Source organism: Eptesicus fuscus, chromosome 10 (assembly GCF_027574615.1).
Source record: "Eptesicus fuscus isolate TK198812 chromosome 10, DD_ASM_mEF_20220401, whole genome shotgun sequence".
In the NCBI taxonomy this organism is placed as follows: domain Eukaryota; kingdom Metazoa; phylum Chordata; class Mammalia; order Chiroptera; family Vespertilionidae; genus Eptesicus; species Eptesicus fuscus.
Window position 1 is genome coordinate 53,889,658 of NC_072482.1, and position 17,629 is coordinate 53,907,286.

At 40.0% G+C, this 17,629-nt stretch overlaps 1 long non-coding RNA gene across 1 annotated transcript; it reads left to right on the top strand.

The window, feature by feature from the left end:
* The first annotated feature begins 609 nt into the window (after window positions 1–609).
* On the top strand, window positions 610–17,029 carry LOC129150558 (uncharacterized). The gene is made up of 3 exons (XR_008557269.1): window positions 610–646; window positions 7,747–7,822; window positions 16,953–17,029. It is a non-coding gene; the product is annotated as an uncharacterized LOC129150558 (long non-coding RNA).
* The last annotated feature ends 600 nt before the right edge of the window (window positions 17,030–17,629 follow it).

Genomic DNA, 17,629 nt, shown 5'->3' on the forward strand with positions numbered 1-17,629 from the left:
CATCCATAGGTATAAGATTTTGGTCCAATCTCTTCCCACACCCCCTACTCTCCCACACCTCCTTCCCCCTGAGAATTGTCAGTCTGATCCCTTTCTATGCTCCTGATTCAATTATATTCACCAGTTTATTCTGTTCATCAGGTTTTTTATTCATTTGATTTTTAGATTCACTTGTTGATATGTATTTGTTGTCACTTTGTTGCTCATAATTTTTTATCTTTACTTTTTTCTTCTTCTTCCTCTTCTTAAAGAATACCCTTCAGCATTTCATATAATACTGGTTTGTTGGTGATGAACTCCTTTAGCTTTTTCTTGTCTGTGAAGCTCTTTATCTGACCTTCAATTCTAAATGATAGCTTTGCTGGGTAGAGTAATCTTGGTTATAGGTTCTTGCTATTCATCACTTTGAATATTTCTTGCCACTCCCATCTGGCCTGCATAGTTTCTGTTGAGAAATCAGCTGACAGTTGTATGGGTACTCCCTTGTAGGTAACTAACTGTTTTTCTCTTGCTGATTTTAAGATTATTTCTTTGTCTTTTGCCCTTGGAATTTTAATTATGATTTGTCTTGGTGTGGTCCTCTTTGGATTCTCTTGTTTGGGGTTCTCTGTGCTTCCTGGACTTGTAAGGCTATTTCTTTCACCAGGTAGGGGAAGTTTTCAGTCATTATTTCTTCAAATAGGTTTTCAGTATCTTGCTCTCTCTCTTCTTCTGGTACCCCCATAATTCTGATGTTGGTATGCTTGAAGTTGTCCCAGAGGCTCCTTACACTATCTTCATATTTTTGGATTCTTTTTTCTTTTTGCTTTTCCGGTTGGGTGTTTTTTGCTTCTTTGTATTTCAAATCTTTGACTTGATTCTTGGGATCCTCTAGTCTGCTGTTGGATCTCTGTATATCATTCTTTATTTCAGTCAGTGTATGCTTAATTTCTGACTGGTCCTTTTCCACTTTTTTGACATTCTTACTAAGATCCTTGAAGGTCTCACTAAGTTCCTCAGAGGTTTCTAGAAGATTCTTGAGTAACCTTTTAACTGTGGTTTTGAACTCTATATCCAGTAGTTTGCTTTCTTCTACTTCTTTCATTTGTGACATGTTTCTTTGTCTCCCATTTTGGCTGCTTCCCTGTGTTGATAGAGTGGCCTTGTGTGGTAGGTGTCCTATAGGGCCCAGTGGCTCAGCCTCCCCAATCACCTGAGGTGGACACTCTTGGTACACCCCTTTGTGGGCTGTGTGTACAGTCTCATTGTAGTTAAGCCTTGATTGCTGTTGGTATCACTGGGAGGAATTGACCTCCAGGCCAATTGGCTATGAGGACCAGCTGTGTCTACAATGGAAGAACTGCTGTGCAGGAAACACCCTTATGAGGCAGGACTTGCTTCAATGGGGCTTTGGTGCTCACTGAGTCTTCCCCTTAAGTATGTTGCTTATGGATGTGAAGAGTTACAATCTGGTATGTTCTCACAGTGACCACTGGATGCACTGGCTCTTGGATCTCCAAGGAGGTGCAAAGTCAGCCACTGCCTGGGGCCACCCAGCAGGAGCTACAGAGAGATATGCAGATTTCTCCTCTTTGTATCAAGTTTGGAAGTGCCCAGAGGAGGCCTAGGTGTAAAGCAAGGCAGGCTGCTGCTGCCAGGCCTTGGGCCTTCTTTTGGAAGCTCTGGGGCTCCCTGACCCAGCTGCTGCCTGTTTGACAGGTTTTAGGTTGAGAAAGGCCAGTCCATTCATATGCAAAAACCCATGCACACAGCTTGGGTGGGGCTGTAAATTGGGTGGGGTGGGGTCTCTGGGAATTACCAGGGCAGAGCAAACAGCAATGACTGCCAGTCAGCCCTACACTGGAGAGCTCCCGGAGCAGGAACACTGACTGATGCGAGCACCTCCTCTGTAAGAAAGCCGCTCTCGCATTCTGACCTGATGCCAGACAGTCCAGTTTCTCCTTGAATGTGTCTGGGTCCCCAGAGTCTTGCCTAGAAATGGAGTTCAGAGCAATCCAAAGGTTGTATCTCCCTCCCGATTGAAAAAAAAGCAGTGCACCTGGTTGCCAGCCTGTTTAGTGCGCGCCTCAGCACCTCCATACCTCCGCACCTCCGCACCTCCTACCAGTCTCTATGTGCTTTTTTCTTTACTTCTAGTAGTAGAATTTCCATTCAGCCAGCTTTCCTGCAGTTCTGGATGATAGTTGTTCTGTCTTTTAGTTGTAATTTTGATGTGGTTGTGCGAGGCAGCAAGTACAGGTGTTTATCTATGTCGCCATCTTGGTTCTCAAGCCTTTTCTTTTCTTGTTTCTCTCTCTCTCTGTCTGTTTGTTTTAAAGGTATTTGGGAGTGGAATAAATTCCAAAGTTTATTTTTTCTTTTCCTCTTTTTCTCAGCTAAGATGAAAAAAATCAGGCCTTTAAACTGTGGAACAGTTGCATCCCTTGTGCTTGAACAAGCACCACCATGTGAAATAGTTCACCTTTAGGCTTTGGTATAGGTAGGCAAAGTGGGGCATGGGCAGGCAGTGCTGGACAGCCTTTCCTTAATTGCACCTCTTTATCTTTGTTTAAACAAATTCTAGGCCTCGCCGAAACCGGTTTGGCTCAGTGGATAGAGCGTCAGCCTGCGGACTGAAAGGTCCCAGGTTCGATTCCGGTCAAGGGCATGTACCTTGGTTGCGGGCACATCCCCAGTAGGGGGTGTGCAAGAGGCAGCTGATCGATGTTTCTCTCTCATCGATGTTTCTAACTCTCTATCTCTCTCTCTTCCTCTCTGTAAAAAATCAATAAAATATATTAAAAAAAAAACAAAAAAAAAACAACAACAACAAAAAAACAAATTCTAGGCCAAAGAGGGACTTGGGTTCTGATCTGTCCAAAGGCTGCCGGAGTTTCCCTGCCCTCTGATTCCATATGTTCTCATATTGGCTCTGAACTGGCTATTCACTGGGTTGTGGATTTTAGGAACTCCGATTATGAATTTAATCATTGAGGGGTTGTGGAATCTCACTAATGAAGAGATAAAGAGGGAAGGGGAGCCTCATCATACAGCAAAGATGTTATTTTCCTGAACTGTGATGGACAAAAATGTCCAAGAATTTACAAACCCAAGGATGAAGAAGAATATTAAAAGGCCTGTGCTTAAAACATTGTGTATAAGAGTCAGGTTTTTTCAGAGACAGTGGGAATAATGGCCCCCTTGTAAGGAAACAGCTTTAGGTCTGGCATTAAGAAAGGTGGCAGAGAAAGGTGTATTGATTGAGAAATTGTAAGAAGAGAGGCACTTTCTCATGAAAAAAATTGTAATTTTAGAGCTCACAGTAGTCACAGATGAAAGAGAAAAGGAAAAAAACAACAACGGATGCATATCGAAGTACTCTTAAAGACAGAACTAGGAAAGAAGATTCAAGGTTTTAGAGAATGAATGGGAGGGCTTCTCCCTGGCCCCTCTCCTGCACAGAGGGAGCCCCGAACACAATAAACTATTGAAAGGCGCCCTTGGAAGCTGCAGGCAGGGAGTCAAATAATAAGAAAATTTGGGAAACTTGCCCTTGGTGGCTGAGACAGCCACTAGAGGTTGTATAAGATTTGGAAAATTCGATATTGAGGCTGGAAAAGTAAGCATAGAAAACGCCAGTCATTAATACTGTTTTTAAAAATGATGTGGTTAGCTAAGTTTGGATCATGCCATGAAGGAACATATTTGAGAAATTTATGGTGATAGGACTCTTAGAAAAAGAGGCAACAGGATAATAATACATCTCATGGGAGTCCGACAGCATTCCAATACATTGAATTCAGACATGGATTAGGGATGGGACTGATGGATGGTTTACTTCTATGAGAAGGGAAGGTGGACAGGATTTGTTTTGGCAGACGTGGGACCCATTTGTCTCATATCACTTTCTAGAAGGAATTGAAAAAGGAGGAATCTGGAAATAGACATTAGAAAAAAAGAATTCTTGGTCAGAAAGCAGAGATCACAGAGAAGGAAGAAAGAAAGGCATTAGGATCCAACAAACAACGATAGATCTACATAAATCAAGAAAAAAAAGCCAATGGCTGATTTTCAAATGTAAAATTTATCTATCTGTGCCTGAAAAGACTCTGAGAAGAGCAGAAGAAAGAGGGATGCGAGAGGGAAGATGTAGCAGAGGGCAGTTTGAGTGTAGCCACTGAAAGAGAGTCAAGTATTCTGAGCTTTGAATATGTGAAAACGATCAAAGTCCTCCTGCCCATGACTGAACCCTGGAAACCCCAGTCTATAGGAACAATGATAGTCACGTTGTTGGTCAGAAATTTGTTGGCTGCCATAGTTGTTTCATGTGGCTGCTGTAACACATGACCACAAACTAGGTGGCTTAACACAACAGAAATTTCACCTCATGGTTTTAGAGGCCAGAACTTAACTTAGTTACATCTGCAAAGACTGTTTTTCCAAATAAGGTAACATGCACAGGTCCCAGGGATTAGAAAGTGGACATGTCCCTTTGAGGCCACCATTTGACCTACTGCAGGCCTGAGGGGGACTTGTGCTTCCTGAATCGAAGTGCTAGGCTTTTTCTTGTCGTTGTTGCTTTCTCTAGTGTAGGAAGCACATCTGGTCAGGGTCTGCTTTCTTGTGGTAAATTCAGCTATCTTCCACTTTCCTTGTTTCTATTTCCTTATTCTCGACTCCTCAGAGAGGTGATAAGTCATGCCAGCTTTTGTACCACCAAACTGTCCATCTTAAAACTGGAGGAAGAGAGCAGGTGGCCTCTGCCAGAAGCCATCCTACTTGAGTCTCTTGCGTGTCTGCAGCTCTTGCAAGAAGAGGCACTGGCTATATTTTTCAAGGATATTTGTATAAAGAAAAGCCTTGGGAGATAGAGATAGTGTCTTTCTCTAGAGCAGAGGGAAGGTTTATTTATTATGCAGTATAATAAAGACAGGGCCCCTTTAGGTAAAGTTCAGGCATTTTACTTGTAGATCATTATAAAGGATTGGGGTCCCCTAAGCTTGAGTTTCCTCAGCTGTGATGCAACCCACGGTGTGAGCAGCATCCACCTGGGCTGCTCTGTGTTAGCCCCTGGGACTTGGGGGTCAAAGGTAACTGACATTACCATGAAGCCCATGCTCTTTGCTACGCAGTGAGGTCATCCATCTTTGGTCTCTGACCTAAGAGTCTTGTATATTCTGCCAGCATCCACAACACTGTAGCAGGCTGGCTTATTAGCTTGCAGGTGGGATGAAAACCCAGTGCCTTCCCAGTTCTTGACAGCTTCCTCGAGGCCTCCTGGCTTAAGCTGAATTCACTAACTTGACTTTTATCAGAGAGCCAGGCACTGAGTGTTTATCCGACTATTGAAATAGACAAATTCTGGCTCTCATTTGGTTCTCATTCCTACTTGTGTGCTTTTCCTATAAAACTCCAGGGGATGGAGGGGTTAGTGACAGGGTTCTCAGCAGTGACATCTGCCATAGTGGTGTGATTGGAGCTGGGAGAGTACACAGAAGATTAATTGTAGCAAGTTTAAGGCTGAACAGGGAGTTTACGAAACAGAAATAAAAGTGTGTGTATGTGAAGACATATGTATGAGTGAGTTTATTGCAATATGGTCATAATAGTGGAAATCTGGAAGCAACTTGAATGTCCATCAAGAGGGTTGAATAAAATATAGTACATCCATGCTGTGGAATATTATGCAGCTATTAAAAAGAAAGAAGTAAATCTCTATATCTGGGCTCAGAAAATATCCTTAATATATTATTAAGTAAAAAATAAAAGTTATAGTAAAATAAGCATAGTCTGACCCTTTAAATAAACAACTCTATGTATTTATATTTGTATAAACAAAGACTTTGGTATGATACATACTATATTGTTACAGTTAGTATTTATTAGTTTTATAGTCATATTATTAAATAAAAGTATTAGAAAAAAGAGTTAATAGATTTTAAGTGAGTGGAGGCTGTTACTAAGAGAGCTTAGCTATGAAGGGAAGGAAAGAAATAGGGTAGATTTGAGGGAAATTGATAATTTCATATTTTTTAAGATGGGAGAGAGAATGTATGTATGGGGCAGTAGCCACTGGAAGAGGAAATCCATTCATCCATCTGTTCTCTCACTGTCCCTTTATCCTTCTGTCCTCCTTAGCATTCATCCTTCCTCCCAGGACATTTAAGGAGGATGAAAAAGGTGGAGGTGATAACAGTGACAAACACCTTAGTCTCCGCTCTGTGGAGCTCCATGCTAGTTGGGGGTCAGAAAATAAACAAGTTACCAAATAAACAATATGACTGCAGATAGTGACAGGGTTGTTAAGATCTAATAAAGCAGACCGAGGGTCCGTTGGTGATAGGGAGGGTTGGTGGGGTATTTTAGGTAGGGCAGTTGAGAAAGGCCTTTCTGAGGAGCTGATATTTGAGCAGAGACCGAAATGACATGATATGCAAAATCTGATGGAAAAGGTTTCAGGCAGAGGGTTAAGCAAATATAAAGATCCGGACAGGAGAAAAAGCTTGTCCTGAAACAGTGATGCTAGAGAGAGCTGCCTAAGCAGGGGCGCTCCTGAGGTGGGGGATCTAGGTTGTATTATGGGGCTGTTCTTGTAGGAATAAAGTGAGGTGAGGAGGGAAAACTGTCTTTTTTTTTTTTTAAATATATTTTATTGATTTTTTTACAGAGAGGAAGGGAGAGGGATAGGCAGAAACATCGATGAGAGAGAATCATCGACCAGCTGCCTCCTGCACACCCCCTACCAGGGATGTGCCCGCAGCTAATGTACATGCCTTTGACCGGAATCAAACCTGGGACCTTTCAGTCCGCAGACCGACACTCTATCCATTGAGCCAAACCGGTTTCGGCAAAACTGTCCTTTTTAACAGGGTGTAGCCAACACTGCTTACTCATTCCATGGGAATCTTTTGTTCACAGGAGATCACTTTCAGGAAATGGGTTGAAAGTACATCCTGTTTCCATAGCACATTCTCTCTGTGATCAAAGTAAAGTTTCTGTCCTGGCAGCCTTTTTTCTTTTCTCCATGAGGTTGAAAGCAAACTGTATATAAATAATAGTGTGTCAATTTTATTTTGGTTGTCTAGTCAGGATGGTCTCCTCCCTTAACCCCAGAGCAATTGATATGAAAAGCATGTTCTATAATTTAAATGCAAATATCTCCTTGGGTCCTGATACATTTTCCAAAGTTTGCAAGTGGAAATTGCTTCCCAAAGCCGAAAGTGTATTTAGGATTAATGTGCACATGTGGAGCTCATGCACTTGGACAGCACCATTGCTTTGAGCTTCATTAAAAATGGGTTAATCTTCCAGGGTGTTGGAGATTAGTTTCTACTGAAGGTCTGCATGGTTCATGGTGTTATGTGCTCACCTCTGAAAAATTTGGTTGCTTTTTTATTGGCACTTGTAAAAATTGTAATGTCCCAGTGGTCGTCACTAGAACAGTGTCTTGTTATGAACAAGTAGGGTCTTCCACAATGCTCTGCTATGAACAAGAAGGTCCTTGTTGGAAGGCGGGACTCATACCAGTGTATCCAGGGGCGGGAATGGTATACAGCAAGAGGGCAGGCAGGGAAAACCTTTACATTCAAACATTGAGAACACGAAATATCAGTTTACCCAGGAATGCCTGTGGGAATGGGATGGACCCTCCAAGGGCCTGGCTGTTGGGATTTTTCCTTTTGGCTGAGGTGCTAGCGCTGTCCCGGGGTTACTTTAAGAAGTATTTACTGTTACCTATAATATTTACTCGAGCATTCTTATTTCAAGGATTCTTGTAACAAAATGGCTGATTTATGATGAGAAATCATTGAAGATGAGCTCTGCTTTTTATGCATCTTTCCAGGTAAGAAGTGCATTCTCAATATCACATTTAACTATTATGTTCGAAAAGTTTAAAATTTATACTACTTAATATTGGTAACAATTCATTAAAATGTGTATTCTCCTACATGACTAGATAGGAGTGGTGATTGAAACAACCCTTTTGAAAAGTAATGTGAAAATATGTATCAAGATACTTGATTTTTTTTCTTTAATTGGGTAATTTTACCTCTGGGGGATATTTTTGAAGGAAATACGCTGAAGTTCATAAAAAAGGTGTATGCATAAATGTGTATTGGGATATTGATTGTTCTATGTGACCTCAGGACAAACCCAAATGTGGCAACAGAGAAAAACAATTCAGTAAGTCATTAGAACTTCATGTTTTTATTATTATTGTAAAATATCATTTCCTCATGGACTTCCCAAATGTCCCAGGAAGTCTTTCCACTTTTCATGGTTCCACATGTCCCTGGACTGGAATGCTCACAGTGTATATTGCCCTTATTTTTATTAGTGGTCATCCTCACAGACCGTGATCTCCCAACAGCAGGCATGCATCATACTCATCCTGGAAACCTCACTGCCCAGCACAGTGCCAGACACATAGTAGATGCTCAGCTAAAACAAAAATATTTTCCTGGAAAATGTTTGCCTGAGGTCCAAGGACCTTCTAAGTGGTCTGCAGGACATGCAAATCTCCCTAAGAGCATAGTGGCCACTGTATCATGTTGTCATTCCATATTAGAGGCTTTGTTCATAACAAGTTATATAGATACTAACTTCATTATGGTCTTCAGAATCTTTACTTTTACCAGTAGACATTTGATCTTCTAAAACAGGTATCTTATAGTGCTGAGCAAAACATTTCTACAAATGGGACTTAAAGTATTTAAAATATTCTGTGTTGCAACTTCAGTCAGATGCCTAAGGGGGCTTACCATTGTTATTCTTGGAGTCTAGCAGAATTTTTATTTCAATCCAGCCATACTGTCCCGCAGGTAACCATGCTCAGTCAGCTTCCAGCTGTTGTTTTGCAGCTGAACGTTGGCTCTGAATGTTAAAAGGAGAGAAAGTGCTCCCAGAACTCTATTGAGTTCTGTGTAAATGACTTACCTGGTGACTATAACTCAGGACTTAAATGATCTCAGGTCTCATTAGACACAGAATAAATTATCTGAGGTCTTGTGCTATGTCTCTTCCTCAGAACCCCCAGCTACTTAATATCATGTTTTGCACTTTGAGAGAATTCAGTAAATGCTTGTTATTACCTGATTGACTGGTAATTGTTAAATCTGGGTATCATTTAAGGTAATTGTAGATCATATTTACACAGTACTTTACAGTTTACTAAGTACTTTCACATAAATGCAAATGAAATGAGGATATACACTCCAGCACTGCAGGTAAAATCTAGTAGATAACAATGCAATGTTATATCTATTTGGGATTATGCCTTATTAAGATTTATAGCTCATCATATGAGAAAAAAACAGTGAAAATAAAAATGATAAATTCCAAGAGTTCCAAAAAGAGAAGAAATGTAATTTCTTTCTCCTCTATACAGAAGGCATCAAATTATAAAGGATGTTGAAAATTATACCTTTGTGTTCCCTTAGCACAAAATAACATTAAAAGGCCCTATACAGTAATACGACAAAGCAAACTTCATTCTGCCCAAGCCAAAATTCATTACACCATGAACTAAGTTCTTTAATGTTCCCCACCAACCTCTGCTCAGCTTCTCTAATACAGTTATGACACCTCCACCTGGTCACTAAGCCAGGATCTGTGGATGCTCATGGAATGGCACTTAGGTGTCTGATTAACATTTCACAGTGAACACTTTCAAAATGCTGAAACATGTGCAAAACATTCGCTTGATTAAGGCAGTTGACAAATCTGTGAAGTAAGACATATTAAAGACAATGGACTGGATTAAAAACAAATTGAAATAAAACCACCCTGTCTTTAATATAATATTTGATATTCTTTCCCTGGCAATTAATCATTTGGAGAAATGTCTTTTGATAGTCTAATTTTTAACAGATTAATTTCTGTGGACTTGCTTTCAGTTAATTAACCTGGAGACGTAGGCCTGTTTCTACTCTGAATACCTGAATCTGAAAATTCACCTAATTCAGGTTCTTTAACAACCTAAAAAAATGGTGCTTTAATTTGACACTACATAAGGGCAACAGAGGGTTCTCACAAAATATACATACTATGGAAGAATTTAATAAAGAGTTAAATTTAGCACAATTATATGTACAACAAACCATGCAACAGGAATTTGAAAAACTCTTAGCCAGATAACTGAGGAAAATGTTTCTGCTCTGATCTTGCCCAGATTTTCACTTCCCTTCCTTTCTAGTTCTGTGTTTTCCAATTACATTCTTCCGTGTTTGAAGGTGGTCCAAAGTCTACTCTAGTTTGCAGTGCAATGAGCACTTCCTTATATGTGGATTTTTCAGAAATTATTAGGAATGAGAATTTGTAAATATAAGAATTCTCGTCTCATGTGAGAAGTCACATATAAGAATGTGAGTTTCTACCTGTATTTGTCAAAGTTTACATTGTAAGTTCAGAGTGGTTCTATAGTTTCTTTAAAGTTTGGGTGCAGGAGTATTTTTAATATCTCTATTAAAGTCTAATTTTCATATAAAAACCCCCACTCACTTTAAATGTACAGCTTGGTGAATTTTGAAAAATGTATACAGTCATATAACCACTACATACAGATTTAAAACAGATTTCTGTTATCTCCCTGCCTGTCCCCCTGCTCCCCAACCCCATTCCTTTTGTCCTTCAGACAGCCGGGCCTCTATTCCTGATCCCAAACAATCCTTGGTCTTTTTCTGTTCCTGCAATTTTGCCATTTTAACATTTCATGTAAATGGGGTCATATTGTATGTAGCCTCATGTGCCTGCTTCCTTCACTTAACAATGTTTTTCAGCCAATATGGTGTCATTATCATTTCTTTAAATATTGTTGGAGTTAAATATTGCTTTTGTACTTTAAAATTAGTTGTTTGGAGGAGACAATATTTTGAACTGAGAATTAAAGAAAGATCAAGAATTTCCCAAGTGAAAATTAGGGGAGAAAATCCATGGTGGTAGAAACTATATTATACAAAAGCAAACCTCTTAAAAGGCTTCACATAATCAGGAAATAGTAAGAAGTTCAGTGTCCAGGAGGTTAAAGCATGCTTTTTGGGAGAGTTGGAAGAGGAGGCTACACCAGATAGGATAGGAATGGATTGAAAAGGGCCTTAAGATGATGCTGGTTCTCCCCCTCCCCCACCCCCTGGGGTCATTGAGATTTCACAGACCACTTAAGGGCACTGACCTTTCCCTTGGGTGGAAGGGCTGGCCAAGGTCGTGGGTGCCAACAAAGCCTGTTTGCCCAGGGAGAGGACAGCAGAGAGAAGAGGAGTCAGCGGTGGACCCCGTGCTCCCTCTCTCACCGCCGGTGACAACAGAAGTAAAAATCAGTAGGGGGAAACTTGAGTCACACAGCACAAATTGGAGGCTATGTAGAAGAGGTCTTATTTGAGGAACATTTAGGAAATGGGATAAGCACACTTGGGAAATAAATAAATGTATAAGGAGAGGAAGAGGGACAAATTAAGAACAATACTGAGTTACCTAGCTTGGTAAACTGGTTACATAGTTAATTTATTAGTTTTGATAAAGGATATTGGATGTAGGTCACATATAGGAGAAAAGATGTTTGTAGGATCTGCAATGGTTGGCAACTTGAATTTTGAGTCTAAAGCTAGGACTGCAATTATGGGTTGGAGATGTAAATCTGAGAGTCATTGGTTAATAGGTAGCAGGGAAGTGTGTAAAATCTTGCAATTTGAATAGAGTCAAGGTAGAAGGCAACAGGAGAGTATTTTGGACAACTCCATCACTAAAGAGCCTTCCTGGTTCAGTGTAAGCTTTTTTCTTGCTGGGAGAGCCCTGTTTTGTGTTCCAGGGCAGCCTTCCCTCACGAACCGAGGGTAAATATGGAACAGTCTAAGCATATCTTGGTAGTCCCTTTCCTTTTAGCATGACTCCTCTAGGATAGAACCAATGAGACATAAAAGAGCAATTGGAGGAAAGCTTCTGGAAAATATTATTCATTCTTATAAAGAAAGATAGGGAAAGAACAGATCTTCGTTAGACATTGATCTTTGTGGATGTAATGACTAGGAAACTGGCAGCCAGATTGCGATCATGAGGGAGACAGTAGAGACACAGCTGACATGTAAAGGCTGCAGAAGAGAAAGATGGAGAAAGAACGGGTGTTTTATGACATCATTTGAATCAACCAGTTCTGGAGCTGTCCAACCTCAGGGCCTGTCATGTGAGATGGTTGCTTTCTCTGTTTATTTAAGCCAGTTGAGTCAGAATTCCTATTATATGAAGTTGAAAACATTCCAAATAATATATTATTCGAGGTAATTACATATTTGTTATGTTTGCAAAAACCTGTATCACTAGTGCACAGTCTTGGGATATACGTAAACGTCTTGCAAGGCAGATAAACTGTGAAACATCAGGACCAGAAATAAATCAAGCATACTACTTGGCATCTTTACTTCTCTAAAATTATATATAAAAAGTTACTTTTAATTGCATTTTACTTTAAATTAATGACATCACCCACATGTGTGAAATACATTGCAATTCTTTGAAAAAAATATATATTTTTATTAATTTCAGAGAGGAAGGGAGAGGGGGAGAAAGAGATAAAAACATCAGTGATGAGAGGGAACCATTTATCAGCTGCCTCCTGCATGGGGATCAAGCCCACAAGCTGGGCATGTGCCCTGGCTGGGAATTGAACCATGACCTCCAGGTTCATAGGTCGATGCTCAACCACTGAGCCACACTGGCTGAGCTTTAAATTGCAATTCTGAAAAGAGGTAATTTCTGTGGATGTTTTTGCATTATTAAGGAAGAGGAATGAAACCACTGATGTATCATGATTTTAATTTTGTTCCTCTGATGAGGTACTCACAAGAATTGGGGAGGAGGCAGTTATCATTGCTTGAATTAAAAGTACTTACACCATAGGTGTCATTCTGTTAGGTAGATTCAAAGTCTCTTGGGTGAAATGTAGTATCAGTCTTGTGGAAAACTAGAGTGCACACCCAGAACCTTTCCAAAGGAGTTTCCCAGCTTATAGGAAAAAAAGAATGGGGTGGAGTGGACAGCAGTCTATCAACAGGGTCTGTGACCTAATATTACGTCTCTACTGGTAAAACAATTTCTGTACATCCTTGTTGAACTGGCTGAAGGAGGTTCACTTGATCATCCCGTAAATAAACTGCAACAACGACTGAGCTTTCTTCAGTAAGCACAAAAGTTTCTGAAGATATGAGCATCTCTCAAGTACATCTCTGTTCAAGCACTTTTTACAAGAAACTTCCCTACTTTGTAGAAATCAAATCAGGAGACATCAGGCCAGCAGAGCAGCTCAGCACTCCAGATGGTTGATAAAGTCTGAATGCGGTCCTTTTCACCCTGTAGTGCCATTTTCTGAAACTAGCTCTAACTCAACAGCTGCACAGGATCAAAGCAACAGAAGGGAATACTTGATATATTTATAAACAGAAAGAAAACATTTCTGAATGCCCAGGGGCACAAATGAGCATCTGAAAATTGATGTAATATCGGATACCAGGACAAGAGCTGATGCAAGGCATTATATTTGGTATTCTTATTCTTATATATACAGAATAGTTTGCAATTGCATAGTTATTTTAAAACAATGATATGCTCCAAAAATAGTACATTCACGTAGCTTATCAACAGAGGTGAGATGCCAATTTTGATTATATATATATTCGCTGGACTGATTTTATTGGTCACGTAGTCAGTTAGTAGCCTCTATGTCCACTTTTTATCTCATCTACCTCTGTAGTGTTCAGATAAATTAAGTCCTTAGTTATCAAGTAAGCAGTTCTGAAGAAAGTTCTTTTTGCAAATGAATTTTCTCATATTTCTCTGTAGAAGTGGCCAGGGAAATTCTGTCAATTGCAGAAAATAATTTCAATATATAAAAAATGATAAAGGTTATTAGTTCTGATTTGTGTTGATATATTGGGCATATTGGAAGAATATTCCTAGAAGGAACTGGGATGTAAAAGATTTGGAGCATGTGGAGAGGAGCAAACCAGGCCCCTCGAAATGTGAGGCAGTGAGTGTGGTTGTGGGAAGGCCGTGGAGAGGAAAGAGCAGGGATCCTGGACAAGTTGCTACATCTCAGCATCAGCATTCCAATCCTAACTCCCTTTTCTGTCTTTTCACCTCATTCCCTCCACAGCTCTAACATTAGGTTTATTACTAGAGGCCCCTGCCGGCCTGATCACTCCCTACTGCCATCCCCTGATGGCCTGATCGCCCACAACTGCCCTCCCCTGCTGGCCCGATCACCCAAAACTGCCCTCCCCTGCTGGCCCAATCGCCCACAACTGCCCTCCCCTGCCAGCCTGATTGCCCACAACTGCCCTCTCCTGCCGTGACCCACATCCTCTGCTGTGCGTGCGGCCATCTTGTGGCGGCCATCTTGTGATGACATCGCACACGAGGGCACGAGGACCACCTAGGCTTTTTTAGTATAGATAATGGCTCATCCAATTCAGTGGTTGTGCTTGCTAAGTGTTTAACAACTGGCTTTCTGATAAAAATAATAGTGCTCAAATTTGTAGTATTTGCCGACATCTGTCATGTAAATGTTCCCACCACTGCTAATTTCAACTACCAACCTGAAGTCACTGAAGACAGGGTTGGGAAGAGATGTGGCTTTTTGGAGCTAGTGTGACTCAATTTCAGCACATTACTGCAAATGCCTCAATTGCCCTTTCAGTGTCTGTCTCCTCTGTGGGGCCCCTTGACCTTGTTGCCTCCTTTACCTAGGTTCAATGTGGAGCGCCATCAGCGTAACTGTGCCTTTGCATGCTTCCACTTCCATAACACTTCGCATGTTCCTCTTTATTGAACATAGCTTGTTGTGTTTTAGTTGCTTAATTTTTCTATTTTCTCATTAGAACATACATTTTGAAGAATGTATCATTTAATCTTTGAGGTCTCATTGGTTACCACATTGCTGAGCATATAGCAATTACTTAATATATCTTAAATGAATAAGTAAATAACTAAATTAGGAATTTAGCTTAGGAAGGAAATGTAATGCTCAATAAAAACTGGGCTATAAAATACAGAATGTATTTTAATTAGGAGAACCAGAGAATATGTATATGGATAAGGGGGAGTTTGGTAAGAGAGAGAACCCAACTGTACAAGAGAAAAAGGGAAGAGATATTTACATTGTTTGAGGTGGAAAATATAGTGTGAAGAATGGTAAAAAAAAATGAGAGTGGTATCTCCAATTTGTCCTCATTTTATCCATTGTGATTTGGCATTTCAAAAGGCCTTTGTTGACAGTGTAATAATAATGATTTAATTTGAAGATGATATGAAGGAATAATGGATGGGATATTGGAAGATAGAAGTCAGATGGATTTCAACAAGTTTAAAGAGTAGGCTGATCCAAATAACAAGAAATTTAACATGACATTTATAAGATCTTAGGCTTAGTCTAAATAACTAACTATACAAGGCTAGGATAGCTTAAACAGCAGCATTTTAAAAAGAGAAGGATTTGTTAATTCTTCAATATGAGCCAACAGTTTGACCTAGCTGTCTAAAAATTTTTACAATCTGAAGTTACATTTGTATGTGTTAGTCATTTCTGCTTGGCTATTTCTAGTGTATTATACTCCTTTCTGGTTGTCACACTTTAAAAGGGACATTACATCCTTCTCCTTACTGTAATACCTTCTCCTTCTCAGAAGAAACAATTATGTTAAGTTTGCAAAAGATCTTTTCAGACTTCCTTGTTGTTATTGCAAATAGGATCTTTAAAATATTTTCTAATTGGTTTTTATTGTTGTACTAGTGGCCTGGTGCACAAAAATTGTGCACATTAAAAGGAAATTAATTAGAGAAAATATTTTAATATTGCTACTTGCCCTTTCTTTATAATAGAAGTGTCAGAGATGAGAGAAAATTAGTAAAATGTATATGAAAATCTCCATCTTGTCAGAGTCTGGGGCATGCCATGGGACCCATAATCAAGTCACCCTCCACCGTGCATGCCTCGAAATTGTGCAAGACCCAGACCCAGCTGGCCCCACCCCCGTCAAGCCCCGCAGGGCGGGGGGGTGCAGCCTCAGGTCCCCTGGCCCAGCGCCGGGGTGGGGAGGGCGAGGGCGTGACAACCATTTGCATATTAGCTCTTTATTATATAGGATGTGAAAACTATAATTTTTCAGATGATTGTATTGGCTTTTCTAAGTTTTGAATCATATCATTTACAAATAATGACAGTTTTGCCCCATCCTGTAAGGGATTATAAATATTATTTTAAAAAAATGTTATTGCATTGTTAGGAATCTTCAAAACAATGTTGAATGGTGATAGCAGCCACCCTTCCCCCCTCTGACTTTGACAATAATATTTCTAACATTTCATCAGTAAGTACAAAGTGTGTAGTACTAATATGTGTAATTTAACCATCCCCTCAACATTTAAGTTGTTCCAATTTTTAATTACCACAGATAATATAGAATAACCGCTTGGGCTATATCTTTATACCTATGTGCAAGCAGTTTTATAAAACAGATCCCAAATTTCTAGGTCTAAGAGTATGCTGATTTTAGAATTTGATAGACATTGGCAATGGTTTTCTCTCACCATCAAATTGCCATGGAGCTTCTAATCAATGCAACAAGATCTGAGAAATTACAAAAAGCACTTGTATCAGTCATTTATTGCTGCATAACCAACCACCCCCAAATTTAGTGGCCTAAACCAACAATTCATCCATTCTCACAATGATGTCAGCTGGATGGGTCATCCTCCTAATGATCCTGGGAAGAAAATGTGATTATAGAGAGATGGTTCTAAGTCAAAAGTTACAGGTTGGACAGGGCAGGGCAGGATGTGCTTGTAGAATGGTTCATCACAAGGAGACAGCATCCACTTGCCTGTGCGTGGGAGGAGTGGTGGGATGCATGAGGAATTAAATATGTTGTATAGTTTTTGGGGGGCTTTTAGTAAAACATACTTTCTTTTTCCATAAACTGCCATTCCAGGATGTGCCCCACAGAATTCATCACTGATGCAGTCTATGAAAGAAATTATGATCCCAAAGATACCGGAGATAAAAACTCTAAGAAGTGGCTGAGTGTTTTACTTTACAAAGCGCAAACTGAGCACTGTCAGAATGATTTGATGTGTTCTGACTTGCTGCCAGCACAATGTGGAAATGCCACAGCCGTCAGCCAAGATTCATCCCCCCAAACTCTGCAGTTGTTGGTCATCGTGTCTTGGTTGGGTGCTGTGAGTGTAAAATGTCAACATTTTTTTTTTTCCCAGATGGCTTCTGCAAGTTTGGGTTGAAGAAAGCTGTTTCTTTAAATTCTGCTCAGTTAAAGTAAGAAAGTCAGCAAAGAAAGAAAAGTCAGTGCAACGGTGAAGAAATATCCCAATGCTTTTGTTGCTATTCTAGATCCTCTTCTTTCAAATTTCAATTTGGACATTACCTTATTTCCTCAATGTATATTTATCAATTGTCTATGTTGTGTCAGGCAATGGTGTTAAATATAGGAAATGTGATGTCAGCATAACCAAAATTAACCCCTAAAGACAAATAATCACTCAAATTTTGCTCAAGTAGAATTATAAAGAGGATGCCAAAGAAGTCTTCTTTACGGAAGTAATCCTCTGTGCAGCTCTAAAGGAAGCTGAAGAGTTAACTAGGCAAAGAGAA